The 14,742-nt window shown below is 39.0% G+C and overlaps 1 protein-coding gene across 1 annotated transcript in view; it reads right to left on the bottom strand.

The window, feature by feature from the left end:
* The window catches only part of SNTG2 (syntrophin gamma 2), a gene marked incomplete at both ends in the record, with an annotated part of 319,669 nt that overhangs the window by 196,795 nt on the left and 108,132 nt on the right, over positions 1 to 14,742 (bottom strand). The window lies entirely within an intron of this gene.

Genomic DNA, 14,742 nt, shown 5'->3' with positions numbered 1-14,742 from the left:
GTCCCATTTATTTAAGTGTTCCATAACTGAGGGAAAGTCTTCCTTGCTCCAGATTTTCCCACCGGTATTGGGCACCTGGGATTGCAAAAGCATTAAAGACCATTAAAGGTGAAGAAGGCATTGAGTACCTTGGCCTTTTCCATGTCCTACATCACACAGTGCCGCTACATTTCCTGCTGTCCCTGCTTCCACTTCTTGTATGCTTCCTTTTTGTATTCGAGTTCAGTGAGAAGCTCCTTGTTCATCTATGCAGGCCTCCTGCTGCCAAGAATAAGATATTACTCAATTAAGAGTAGTTTGGACCCAACAGTCAAATCCTGGAAGACCCCGATAGAGGCTTAGTTTGTGCTAAGCAGCCTAACTCCTACTCACCAGTCCCCTACTTCACTGGCAGGAAGAGAACACTCTAGACTACACACAGATTTTTCACACAAAGTATGCAATTAAGTAAGTGAATAAAAGAGGAATTTTGGGAGGTAATAGAAACCCATACAAGTTAACTTAGGGTAAAATTCTAAAATGAACCTGCAAGGAAGAGGAAGGAGACTCAGACTGCCTAGTTGCTCTGACACACTAGCAAAAACTTGTATGTCCATTCTGAGTTTTTCAATGGATGTCTAAATAATGAGCACAGAACATATGGAAACAAGCCCTGTGGCATAAGGGTATTCTTTCACCCATTAAAAAATCAGGTTTTGGAAACTCTGGCTTGAGGGAGAATTTGGAACAGCTGATTTACTGTTAGGCAGCAGCTTTAAAACAGCTAACAGATAAAATTGCAGGTTCCCAGGCTACAAAAAGGCACCAAAATGGCATTCAATTTGTCAGTGGCATCTACTTGACGAACTATTTGCCCATCTGACAGACATTTATTTACGTTTGTTTTTTTTTTTAAAGGGCTTTCAGCATAAATGAGTATTCGATTAAAGGTGGGAACTGTGATAAAAGTTAGAAATTAATAAAAAGATCCAGGAAAATTTTCAGCTGTTTGTCACAGCTGAACATTCCTAATTGTGAGGAACAGATAAAGGGGACAACAAATGGTTTTCACTTTCTTCAGAAATGTTTAAGTCACACTTACTGTGTAGGGGAATCTTCCCAGGGTAGATGATGAGCTGCGAACCCTGTCACCCTGTCGTAACTCCAGTTACACCAATACAACTATCATAGTTCTAGCAGCAGCGCATTTTCTCCAAGCGTATGTATTCAGTGACAACCCTCTCATCATTCAGAAAAACATCCGTGAAAAACTTTAGCTGGAGGCAGGGAAATGCAAGTAAAACTCGAAGACTCAGTACTGTCCCAGCTGTGACATCCATGCCATCACCAGTGTCATGAAAGTACACTCCTAACACACACAAAACCTCAATTTTTAAAACTATGAGAATTAGTAAGTAGACCATAGATCTTCAGTGAGTTCCATACACATATAAATATCCACTGGCTACTATAAACGTAGCTTACGTTTTTAGCTGTAAAGGCTTACCTACACTTAAAGTGCAGGTATCCATAGAGTTTGTCAAAAACTAGCTATGAATTAAAACATTATGTAATTCTAATTTTGACACTAAATTCTCTTATACAACTTCCCAACTTAATGGTATCTAAAGATGTAAAAGGGATGGAGTCAGATCCATAGGCTGTCCTAAATAAAAATGAGCATTCCCCAAAAGATCTATTATCTGTTAAATGAAATTTTCTTCAGTTTAATACTTAGAAAAGCAGCAGCTTTCCACTTTGACAATCTCCAATAATATATTCTCTCGTACTTTTCCTAACATCTCTCTACCAAAGCCTTTCTTTCATTTAAAAGAAAGTGTCTGCATATTTACCTACACCTACTCCAATGTAAGTTGCCTCTGTTTCATGTAAGTTGTTTTTTTTTTTTAAATTATCACAAAATGTCACTGTCCTTATTGCACAGGATGGATTTCCTTTTTTGCAGACTTCTTTCCACAGTCTGTAAAAGCAAAGTTGTTTAAGAAAGGATACGGTTATTTGCCTTTCAACATGTCAATACTTCTGACTCAGTCTTCTTCATGTCAAATTAGAAATAGTTCATATTTCAGAAGTACAAGAAGAGCATTTTTTTTTTTTTAACTGGGACATTTTTGGGGGGAATTGTGTTTTGTTTACACCTGAAAAGCATCCCAAATTAATCACAAATTATTATGTAGGCAAAAATAAAAGTATGAGCATTCTTCTGAATACTTAAATTTGGCATGCCTGAATTCAGAAATACGTCTTCCTATTATAGTTTGTGTTATTCATATAATTGGCACTGAATTCCAAAACAGGAGTGCCAAATTAGCATATAAGCAGACATATTCCTTTTTTTTTTCTCTCCACTGTAATGCTGAGCTTCTGGCATCATTCTCTCTGCGGCACTCATACTGCCTCAAGATGGATATTTTCTTAAAGGTTTTGTTTGTTTCTTCCAGGGAAATCAGTATCTTCTTGTGTGCATGTTTCATAACTTTCTTACAGACTCATTTTCTTACATCTTGAGATAGGAAGTAGTTTGGCAAGGAAAAAGAAAAAGGGAAAAAGACAGAGAAAAGGGAACATCATCCCTATTGAAACAACAGAGTCTACAACCAGGGGAGACTCACTTCTTCACAGACAAGGAACTGACAGAATTCTTTTTGGAAGATACTGATGACACAGCAATAGGTTCTCCACTCTAAGAAAGAGTAACCCCTCCTTAAGTTGGCAAATCCGCCCTTGCAACACAGCCACGGGGAAGCACAGATCATATCTACTTGGAATCAGTAAACTTAAGCTGATTCTTTTAAAGATGTTAGTGTGAGTGGAAAAAATAAGATCATAATAAACAACATATATATAGACGTGAATCACGTTCTTTTCAACTACATGATTTTGAATGTGAATTTCATTAGTGCCAAAACCCTTCTTACATCTGAGACTGGAAAGAATACAGGTTTAGAATACTGAAAAATATTCTGTCCTCTGCAGTCTGTTCTCAGACATTAAAAAGGTCACAGAAGAGCAGCAGTAGGATTTGGCCCTTTACATTTGTGTCAAGTTTCACTTTTTCTGTTCTGGGCTAGCACTCCTTTCCAAAGTGAGACATGAGGAACAGCATTTGATGAAACAAGTAGACGGGTTACTTAGCTTAATGACTTCTCAGACACATTATTATGCATGACACCTCATTCCTACCTGGTAGGATGGCCAACAGCAACCGAGAAACACGTGATACTAGCATCTGCAAGCACGCAGCCAAAATTCATGAAAATAAACCTAGCAGCTCTCTGCTGCTTTCATCAATCACCTATTCCATTCTTTCTATCTGGATCCACTTTGCCAGTTAAATTGCAGTAGTGTATGGCAGAACACCATATCACTAAGGAACTGATTATGAATATTACTCGATAAGAACTACCTCTTGTTTGCATAATAAAATTTAAGTATTCATTACTTAATATTTCTTTCTAACCTATAAGAAATGTATAATTATACAAACTGTGAACACTTCCTACCTATTTGCTATAGCAGAAAGTCTCTACACACAGCAAAAATTTCAGCAAGCCTATTTTTTTCTAAAATGCTCCTGGTCAGCAACCAATAATTTAAGTATTTAAAATTATTCTAAAACTTAATTATCAAGAAATTGCTTTATTACTGAAAGGCACTACACAATATTCTTACACTACACAACGTTCTTAAAACATCAGTATCCTATGTCAAAATACAGTGGGATGGCCAGTTTATTTACTGGGGAAAAAAGAAACAAGTTGTGTGTCATTCTTGTACACAATACAAAGCGGACATCAGTTCATTTAATTTCTTTTCTCAATGTTCCAACATTGCAATACTAAAAAAATCATCATCATGTAAACATGATTAAAATTGCCTTGCATCAGTGACTGCTGCCTACCTAGGCAAAAGTTATCCACCTTTCAATACTTCCTCTGTGTTTTCAGGATCACCAACTATCGATAATACAGATTTCACGAGGATATAACAGTGGTTGAAGGACCAGCGGAGATTATCCAAGATGCTATAACTTCTATATGACACAAGGAATAGATAGCATGGATAGAAACATAGAAAATGCAATTAAATTGAATGGTAGTTTCTAACATTTCAGTATACCTTTCATTTTGGTTTCCATTGAGCGACGGGCACAGAATTTGAATTACACTCAAACATGCAATTTCCACATTTAGCCCCACTCTGTGCCAACACCTCCAGAACTACTTTTAGACTACTTTTAGACTTCTAGTTACCTAGAAGCACCAAGCTAAAAATTTAATCTTTCACATACTGCACCTTTTTCTGGCAAAGCAGGGAAGACAGGATAGGCTCTGCACGTATATTAACAACCTGAAACCTATGGGTTTAGACTGGGGAGAAGAAAGCCACCTCAGCTCACCTACATGCTCCAGTCCCTGTATACCCACTTCCACACAGTGTAAAGAACATCAGTGTAATTGATACCCCTGTACAAATGCTTCATTCCTGCAACAAAACTTTATAGATCTTCACCAGGTACTGAACCAAAGCTCAGAAGAAGCAAAAAGAATATGAAGACACTGCCTGGATATCTGAATTTTGCAAAGCAGTCTCATGGATTTATTTCAGTAGCTTAATTACAACATAACAGTAGCTTACTGGGGTGGGTCAGACTGGCGGTCAGATTGAGTCTGTGTTGACAAATGCATTTTAAATCATATTAGGGTTAATTTAAAAATAAAGTGAGCATTATAAATTTTATGTAACATTAACCTTAGTAAGGTCAGATTTTGCAATCACGTAGAGAACTTTCCATACTTAAAAGCAGGCAAACTCTTCAAATCACACTAATTAATTCAGATCTCATGTGGATACATAATGGCTAAAATGCAGAGCTATCACTGTCCTAAAAAACACAACAATTCGAGTGTAATTGCATTGAATGGGAAAATAATGCATTACGTATGTCCAACTTTCACAGAAAAATTAAGCCAAACAGGTGACCTGTCAGTGACTCAAAACTTGGTCAAGACCACTCAGCAAACCACTTCTGTACATATTCAGGATTTAACAAGAGTAATTTAGAGATGAATAAGAGATTTAACAAGTCTAGTCCTGCCACTGGAATCAACAGGTTACTGCAGGCCACCACGGGCCACCTGTGCCTGGCTGGGGGTGCCACATGGGGGAAGCCACACCTTGGTGTCACTGCGGGACCTTAGGTGGACTTTTGTACTGGAACAAGCCTCAGCACCTTGTGGGAAGCGGCAGAGGTTCATGTAGAGCTGGAGCACTTACACTTTCAGCCAGAGATGTAAATATGTGGTGTGTAAATAAAAGGCTGTTCAGAAATTTGTGGGTCTCAACATTTTGGTCCGTATCCACTATTGTGGTTTATCTGTTATATTGCTGATACTGATCCCGAACAGGCAGTATACCAATCATCAGTTAATTATGTATCATTAATAAACAAACTGCTTTGCTCTTGCTTTGATTTAAACAATGCAAATACAAGGTTTTGTTTTTTTCCTGAAACACCTCTCTAAACCCAACCTTTGCCAGCTCCTTGTCCCTGTACTTAGACATACTGATCCTGAAAGGATAAGGACAGCCAAAACAGAGTAGACCTTGTTTCTTTGCTCAAACGCTCAGGAGGAAACTATCCTTATGAAAGAACAAGCTTCACATGAGAGAATATACCCTCTAGAAATACATAAGCAAGTTAATTTACAGTAAAATTCAGGGCATCTAGAGCTCCTGTTCTCTAACTTTGCACTCCACTTGATGGATTATTCATAAAGCTGAAGTCTAACAGAGAGAAATACAGCTGAATGGGAGAGGAGAAGGATGCTGGAAGAAGCACCAATGGCAAAATCTGAATAGATGGTAGATCACCACCCTAATGAGGGCAGAGGTGAGAGGTCAAGAGACAAAAAGAGTGAAAAAGACCAACATAAGGAAGAAAGTAAGATTAAAGGCTATCTTGTCCAACTAGCTTATGAATATATATATAAAAAATCTAATAGGGAAACCCCTAGAAATTAGTAAAGTCAGACTATATGAATTACAAAAAAATCTGATAAATCAAACCATAATGAAGATAGGCTTTTAAAATTTCTACAATAGACATCAGATACCACTATAGCAAAACTCATCACACCTCAGGCCACTGATACTAATTATTAACAAAGCATGGAATAGCAGGAAAATTCCTAATGACTAAAAAAAGCACAATGTCACCCTTAGATAAGCAAGTGGGATACCCCAAATAACTACAAACTGATTAAGATTGGATATTAGGAATTTTTTTTTTTCACTGAAAGTGTTATTAAAGATTGGAATAGGCTGTCCAGGTAGGTGGTGGATTAACCAACCCTGGAAGTGTTTAAAAGAAGGGTAGATGTGGTACTTGGGGACATGGTTTAGAAGTGCTTTTGTCAGGGTAGGTTAATGGTTGGACTCGATGATCCTAAAGGTCCCTTCCAACCTCAGCGATTCTATGATTCTATTATTAGCAGAATATTATATATAAGTAAAATAATCATCATAATCTGATATTAACACATTGGAAAACAAAAATGTCAGTCACCAAAGTTAAAAGAAAACAGAGTTCTTGGAAAAAAAAACCTTTATTTCTTAGAGAAATCCACAAGTTAGTTTGATAAAGGTTAAGTGCATAATGGGATCTACTTACACTATATATGCTGGCATACTTAAAACTCTGCAGTGCACTGGTGAAACAAGTGGTTCCCTCAACAGAGAAGATGTTACTTGGTTTTACACAGATTTCCATCCAATATACTCATTAACAGCCCATTTTTTCATGTTCCCAGTTTACACTGCTCTCCCTTCCCACTATCCCCCAGTACTACTTGGGTCCCACTCCTTACTTTGGGCTGGACAAGCAGCTGGACACGAGTATATACACCAGGGTGTCCATGAGAGTAAGCGCCACCCAGCCAGTCCATGAGGCATTAGAGTCATGTAAACACACTTTACTTCCCCTAGTAAATACATTAATTTAAATTAAATTTTGACATATTCTGTATTTGTTTGAAATTAACTATAAAACAGTAATGAAGAGAAATCAAAGGAAAAAGGGGAGTGGATTAAGGGACAATTAGATCAATGGACTGAAAATTGGCAAGTTCACATATACCTTATATTTATGTTAAAAATAAAAGCTACCAAAACAGCTTGGAAGAAACAAACCATAATTCACTAAATGATTAATAAATAAAAAATCATAATTGGGGAATTATAATTGAGTAGTGAGATTTTTAATAAGCTTTGATGATATATAAAGTTATATATCAAAGAACATACCTTGTACACTCAAGAAATTATTCATGAAGACGCAAGTTGTAATGGCTATACAACTTAACATTAACATCCAATGCAGCACACTTAAGAGAAATCTTTGCTATAACGAGTAACTCTGATAACTACAAGTATTTCTGCACAGCACGTATAAAGCCTAAAATACTCAGTTAATTTATGGTGTTATGTGTTAAAAAAATTTAAAAACTGGAAAAAAGAAAAAGCTACAAAAATTACATTCCTTCAAGAACTCAAGGATGAGAAAGACATGAGACACTTCTGGCGTTTAATCTTAATCTATTAATCACAAGAGGTTTAGAGATCTTGACTATTTTGCATAAGTATCTTTAAAGGTGAGAGGAATAGCAAGACCAATGGCTGACATTTAAGAGTAAGTTAACAAATGTTTGGAAGAAACATAACTGAAATGTGCGGACAGATTTTTCTCCCAGGGGTTGTCTTGTACTCAATGGCAAAACAACTACTGAGTTTAATGCAGAGGTAAGTGGGTACAGTTAAATACTATGATATATGAGATCAGAATTAGTGACTGATTGTCCTTTATACCAAAATCCTATGAAATCTATGCCTTCCAGTAATTCAAAAACTAACTAGTGTCTCCTCTGTTAATTTTCTACTAGTAGATTTAATCTAGAAAAACTACTGAAAAAAAACCCACTATGCACTATGTCATAGTTCATAGAATCATAGAATCGCTGAGGTTGGAAGGCACCTTGAAGGCCATCAAGTCCAACCATTAACCTACCCTGACAAAAACCACTTCTAAACCATGTCCCCAAGTACCATATCTACGTGTTTTTTAAACACCTCCAGGGATGGCAAATCCACCACCACCCTGGGCAGCCTATTCCAATGTTTAATAACCCTTTCAGTGAAAAAGTGTTTCCTAATATTCAATCTAAACCTCCCCTGACATAACTTAAACCTATTTCCTCTCATCCTATCACCTGTCACCAGGGAGAAGAGGTCAGCCCCCACCTCTCTACAACCTCCTTTCAGGTAGTTGTAAAGGGTGATAAGGTCTCCCCTCAGCCTCCTCTTCTCCTAAACAACCTCAGTTCCCCCAGTCATTCTTCATAAGATTTGTCCTCCAGACCCCTCATCAGCTTTGTAGCTCTTATCTAGATACGCTCCAACACCTCAATGTCCTTCTTGTAGTGAGGGGCCCAAGACTGGATGCAGTACTTGAGGTGGGGCCTCAACCAGTGCTGAGTACAGGGGGATGATCACTTCCCTAGTCCTGCTCACCACACTATTCTTGATACAGGCCAGGATGCTATTGGTCTTCTTGGCCACCTGGGCACGCTGCTGGCTCATATTCAGACAACTGTCTACCAACACCCCCAGGTCCTTTTCTGCTGAGCAGCTTTCAAGCCACTCCGCCCCAAGCCTGTAGCGCTGCATGGGGTTGTTGTGACCCAAGTGCAGGACCCAGCACTTGGCCTTGTTGAACCTCATACCATTGGCCTCAGCCCATCGGTCCAGTCTGTCCAGATCCCTCTGCAGAGCCATCCTACCCTCAAGCAGATCAACACGCCTGCTTAGTTTAGTGTCATCTGCAAACTTACTGAGGGTGCATTCGATCCCCTCATCCAGGTCATTGATAAAGATATTAAAGAGAACGGGCCCCAGCACAGAGCCCTGAGAGGACACCACTTGTGACCAGACACCAACTGGATTTAACTCTATTGACCACTACTCTCTGGGCACAGCCATCAAGACAGTTTTTTAGCCAGCGAAGAGTAGGCCTGTCCAGGCCACGAGCAGCCAGTTTCTCCAGGAGAATGTAGGCCTGCTGGTGAATGAGACAGGTGCCCTAGTGGTGGAAGACACAGAGAAGGCAGAGTTACTGAATGCCTTCTTTTCTTCGGTCTTCACAGCTAAAGCTGTCCCTCACGAATCCCATACTCTGGAGGCAAGGGGAAAAGTCTGGAGAGAGGAAGATTTTTCCCTCAGTTGAGGAGGACCGGGTCAGAGACCACTTGGCCAAGCTGGACATTCATAATTCCATGGGCCTTGATGGGATGCACCTGCAAGTGCTGAGAGAGCTGGCAGATGTTATTGCTAGACCACTCTCCATCGTCTTTGAACGGTCATGGAGAACAGGAGAGGTGCCTGAGGACAGGAGGAAGGCTGACATCACTCCGATCTTCAAAAAAGGCAAGAAGGAGGACCCAGGGAATTACAGACCGGTTAGTCTCACCTCTATCCCTGGGAAGGTAATGGAGCGACTCATTCTGGATGTCATCTCCAAACACGTTGAGGAACAGGAAGTTATTGGAAGTGGTCAACATGGATTTACCAAGGGTAAATCATGCTTGACCAATCTGATAGCTTTCTATGATAAGTGGTTGGCTGGATGAGGGGAGAGTCGTGGATGTCACCTACCTTGACTTTAGCAAGGCAATTTTGACACTGTCTCCCATGACATCCTCATTAGGAAGCTGAGGAAGTATGGGTTAGATGAGGTGACAGCAAGGTGGATTGAGAGTTGGCTGCATGACAGAACTCAGAGGGTCGTGATCAGTGGCACAGTCTCTAGTTGGAGGCCTGTAACCAGTGGTGTCCCCCAGGGGTCAATACTTGGTCCAATTTTGTTTAATATATTCATTAATGACCTGGATGAGGGGACAGAGTGTATCCTCAGCAAGTTCGCTGATGATACCAAGCTGGGAGGGGTGGCTGACACCCCAGAGGGCCGTGCTGCCATCCAGCGTGACCTGGACAGGCTGGAGAGCTGAGCAGAGAAGAACCTAATGAGGTTCAACAAAAGCAAGTGCAAGGTCCTGCACCTGGGGAGGAAGAATGCAAAGCACCAGTATAGGTTAGGGGCGGACCTGCTGGGAAGTAGCTTGGAGGAGAAGGATCTGGGGGTTGTGGTAGACAGTAAATTATCCATGGCCCAGCAATGTGCCCTTGTTGCCAAAAAGGCCAATGGAATCCTGGGCTGCATAGGGAAGAGTGTGGCCAGTAGGTCGAGGGAGGTCATTCTCCCCCTCTACTCGGCACTGGTGAGGCCACAACTGGAATACTGTGTCCAGTTTTGGGCTCCCCAGTTCAAGAGGGACAGGGAACTGCTGGAGCGAGTCCAGCGAAGGGCAACTAAGATGATTAAGGGCTTGGAGCATCTCCCTTATGAGGAAAGGCTGAGAGAGCTGGGACTCTTTAGCCTGGAGAAGAGAAGGCTGAGGGGAGACCTTATTATGGCGTACAAGTATCTAAAGGGTGGGTTGAAGGAGGATGGAGCCAGGCTCTTTTCAATGGTTCCCAGTAACAGGATGAGGGGTAATGGGCACAAGTTGGAACATAGGAAGTTCCGTTCAAATACACGGAAACACTTCTTTACGGTGAGGGTGAGAGAGCACTGGCACAGGCTGCCCGGGGAGGTTGTGGAGTCCCCTTCTCTGGAGATTTTCAAGACCCGCCTGGATGCAGTCCTGAGTAATGTGCTCTGGCAATCCTGCTTTGGCAGGGGAGTTGGACTAGATCGTATCTAGAGGTCCCTTCCAACTCTGAAAACTCCGTGATTCCATGATTGCTGTGGGAAACAGTGTCAAAAGTTATCCTTACAATTCTTATCATTTGTACTGGAGAGAATAGCAATGAAGATATTTAAGTAAGTTTCAATATCAAAATTCCCTTTAGAATTGCACTTATGATAAAAGGAGGACTGTTATTTCTATATTTAACAACACAGTCAAGTGAACTTGAGGCAGTTTTTTTAACACTATTATCTTTAACACACTACCAAAGTTGGGATTCAGACAGATATGATGACAAACTGGTTATGCAGATTCTTCATGGGAATACTTGAACTACACCACTGTAACGTACTGTTGTCCAGATTCACAGTGGCTCCTTGTAAGCTGAAGTTAATATAAACTATTTACCTTTGATGCCACAATGTTTTTCTAATAATATCCCTAAGTCACTACAATTACTTTTTTTTTTAAGCCGTACTCTCTCAAGTGTAACTCATTCTTTCAACTTTACTTCATAAGTATAAAGCGTCCTGCTGATTTCTTTATAGAGTTATCACATCAGCAATGCTGGTGCATTCTAGCACTATCTAACCTCACCCTGGCTACAAGAAATATGTAAAATACACATTCCTCATCTGCCTTCACATGCGTTTTAAATACTGTCATGGTTTGGGCTAGGCTGGCCACTAAAACGAACAACAGATGCTGTCCCCCACCTCTCTCTCCAAGGAGAGGCGGGGGAGGAGAGAGACTTATGAGTTTAGAAGCAACTAAGCTACTTTAATGAAAACATGAATAATAAAAAATAAAATAATGAAATACATACAAAACCATATCAAGCCACCAGGACGACAATCACGTCACCAGCAGCCACTGTTAAAGTCCCAGACTGGACTCAGTGATGGATGGGAACTGGATTCCAGGTATGTATTCAGGAACGCACAGATTGGGATCAAAGGCAGATGAACAGAGTCCTCCTCGGATGCCAGCCACTGAAGAAAGTGGGCTGACCCTTTGACCCCTCAGCTTTTATACTGAGCATGAGGCAGATGGGATGGAATACCCTGTTGGTCAGTTTTGGGTCACCTGTCCTGTCCGCTCCTCCCTGCAGGTGGGACCCCTTTACGCTTTTCCGTTTCTGACCCTCCAATGGGGCAAATAACAAAGTTGGTTGGCCTTGGGGGTTACAGCAATAAGTATAAGCAGAGCCTCTCTGCACACCACGCCTGGGCATCAGCTATACACAATTGGTCTTATCACTCTGAGAGAGAACAATGTTTGCACAATATGCAGTTAATTTCAGTAGTTAAAATAGGCTTAAATGAAAAGTAAAATTACTGAAAAGAAAATTGGTTCTGTTTTACCTCAAACCAGGAGAAATACATATTCCAATGCCATTCAAGACTCAATAATCAGTAACTGCTAAAAATTTAAATTCAATAAACTTGAGTGATGGTATTTCAGAAAACTATTCAGACATATTTCCACTGCTGTTTTTTTTTTACTTTGTATATAAATGCACTCTCTTTCATAAAATTCTTGGAAAATCAGAGTTTCAGGAATTCAAAGTCCCAGTAAGCCATACTCCTGTCAAGAGGCTGAGAGAAACAGCTGGGACTGAGCTTCCAGAATGGATGTCCCTTATTTTTTCAGTATTTATGTGAAAATTCTGTGGGTCCTTTTCTCACTCCTGACGTCCACCTGAAAAAGGTCAAACGTCCAATTTCATGACCAGAAATTTTCCACAATCTCCCATTTTTTTTTCCAGTTTGCATCTTCTACTTTCTGAAGCTTTGAAAATTCTTCTCTTCATCTAGCTATCCAAGATTGAATCAAGAAATGAAAGGTGCAGTTAAGAAAAAAGAAAAAAAAACGGTTTCTCCAAAAAAGAAACACTAAAAAAGTGGAAGAATGATGAAGGTGATTTCAGCATGATAAAAAAAAAAAAGACTGAAAACAGGTGCAATAAACAGCAGCAAAAGTATATTAAAAAAAGAAACTTGATTACAATTGATAATAAACCTATGCATGTTTATATTACGTCAGAGTCGATTTGCAATTTTGCACACAAATTTAAAAATATTAGGAAAAACTGAATTTTATATGAAGCCCTCAACAACTGGTGCATGAACTTTCTGCTTAATAGAGCATTACATTAGTCATACTAAAAAGCAACCGAAGCATTAAAAAAAAAAAAAAAATTGCACGCTTTGAAATTACTTTGCTTTACTTCTAGGTGCTTTGAAATTACAAATTACTTGATGGATTGGACATACCACCAAAATGTGTATTTGGACAAGTTCCCTCACCTTAATTAATCCACTAGCCAGAATCTTCCTTTTTTTTTTTTTTTTTTTTTTTTTTTTTTCAAAAAAATGCAGGGATGTTTTTATATTTTATTACCTCAAATCATCTCTTTCCAAAATAAACCAGTTAGAGGAAAGACCCTGTCCCTTAATTGTCCCATAGCACTTATTTGCTAGCACTATTTAAAACTGTACAGCGTTATCCTTAATTAAGGACTAATTCAATTTGATTTCATGAGCGGAGTTCTGTCTCTATACACATTGCTGATAAACCGGCATCATTATTTCCCCTCTTTGGAGTCCAATTTGGTTTTACTTCAAAAGGTTTGTTGGCTCATCCATTGGGCTTTACACTGCAGTGACTGCAGACACCGGCTCTGAACTTTCAGAAAAACCTTCTTACTTTAATTGGATGAAAGACTGAAAATAGATATTCTTATGTACTGTAGGCACTTCCTATTTAATAAGCACAGCGAAAGTAAATGCCTTCTTTTAAGAATTAAACAATACTGAACATTTAAAAGCAGAAACCACCTGAAGCGAGCTGATACAGCAGCAGCCTCCTTTAGGAAATTTATCCTCTCCTCCTGTAGACACAAGCAGTGGAATTGTTTGTTTTGGTTGATTTAATGAAGAATTTATGTCATCATTTTCTTATATGACTGAAGAGATGCAATGATACAATCTTGGCAAACCATACTAACGCTAGATGAAAAGGATGCCAGAGATTAAAAAAACAATCTCCCACCCACACATTCAAGAGCTCAGGAACATCCATGAATAAAAAAATTGAAAACTTAGATGGTCAATATTTCAGTAATATTTCAATATGAAGTAATTTACCATTGCTATATTTTGCATTTTATGAATTCCTTAGAAAAACAAATAATTTTCATAATGAATTTTGCCTTTCCTTATTTTGTAATCTTCATCTTTTCCTTTTGTTTCAATTCATCTTCATTGTTTCTATAAAAAATAGAAAATAAGTTCATGTTTGAAATAAAGTCAATTAAATTTTATTTATTCCTGTCTAACTCGGAAATACTCAGTTTTGCTGGCAAATTTTCAGACTGAGTACTTCTCCAATTTGGAAGATAGTCCCCATCAGCAGGGGTCAATTCTAGTAAAAGCCCAACCTGGACAAGGTTGACAAGTGTCATTTTCAGTAACAGGTATTTTAAATGTACATTACTTGGACAAGGTGTTGAAAATGTAAGCTGCATTTTTAGAAACTAAATTTGAAATAAAAATGGAATTTTTAAATTTTAAGTGATAGGTAAAGGTCAGTACTGCAGGCAGAATAGGGAGTGAAGAAAAGTAGCAACCAAATGGAACAGATACATACTTCCCGAAACATCTGCCTATTCATTATCAGCAAGACAGATGGGAAAAAGAAATATGGCTGTGCCACACTGTTTCATACTGTTGAGATTTCTTAGAAAATTACTAGTTTCTTTTAAGTACAAATAAACTTTTACTGAAGATCTTACCTTAGGAAGAAGAAAAAAGTAAGATTTTTTGACAAAACAGTGTTCTAAGTGTTATCACAATTTATATACTATGTTTTTACAAAGTATGAAAAGGAGCTGGAGAAATATGTCTTCATGGATATTATGTTTTTACAGCACAGTCAA

This window comes from Vanellus vanellus, assembly GCF_965231255.1.
Source record: "Vanellus vanellus genome assembly, chromosome: 3".
Lineage (NCBI taxonomy): Eukaryota > Metazoa > Chordata > Aves > Charadriiformes > Charadriidae > Vanellus > Vanellus vanellus.
Note: the sequence above shows the minus strand (reverse complement) of the source record. Positions and strands in the feature narration are given on the sequence as shown.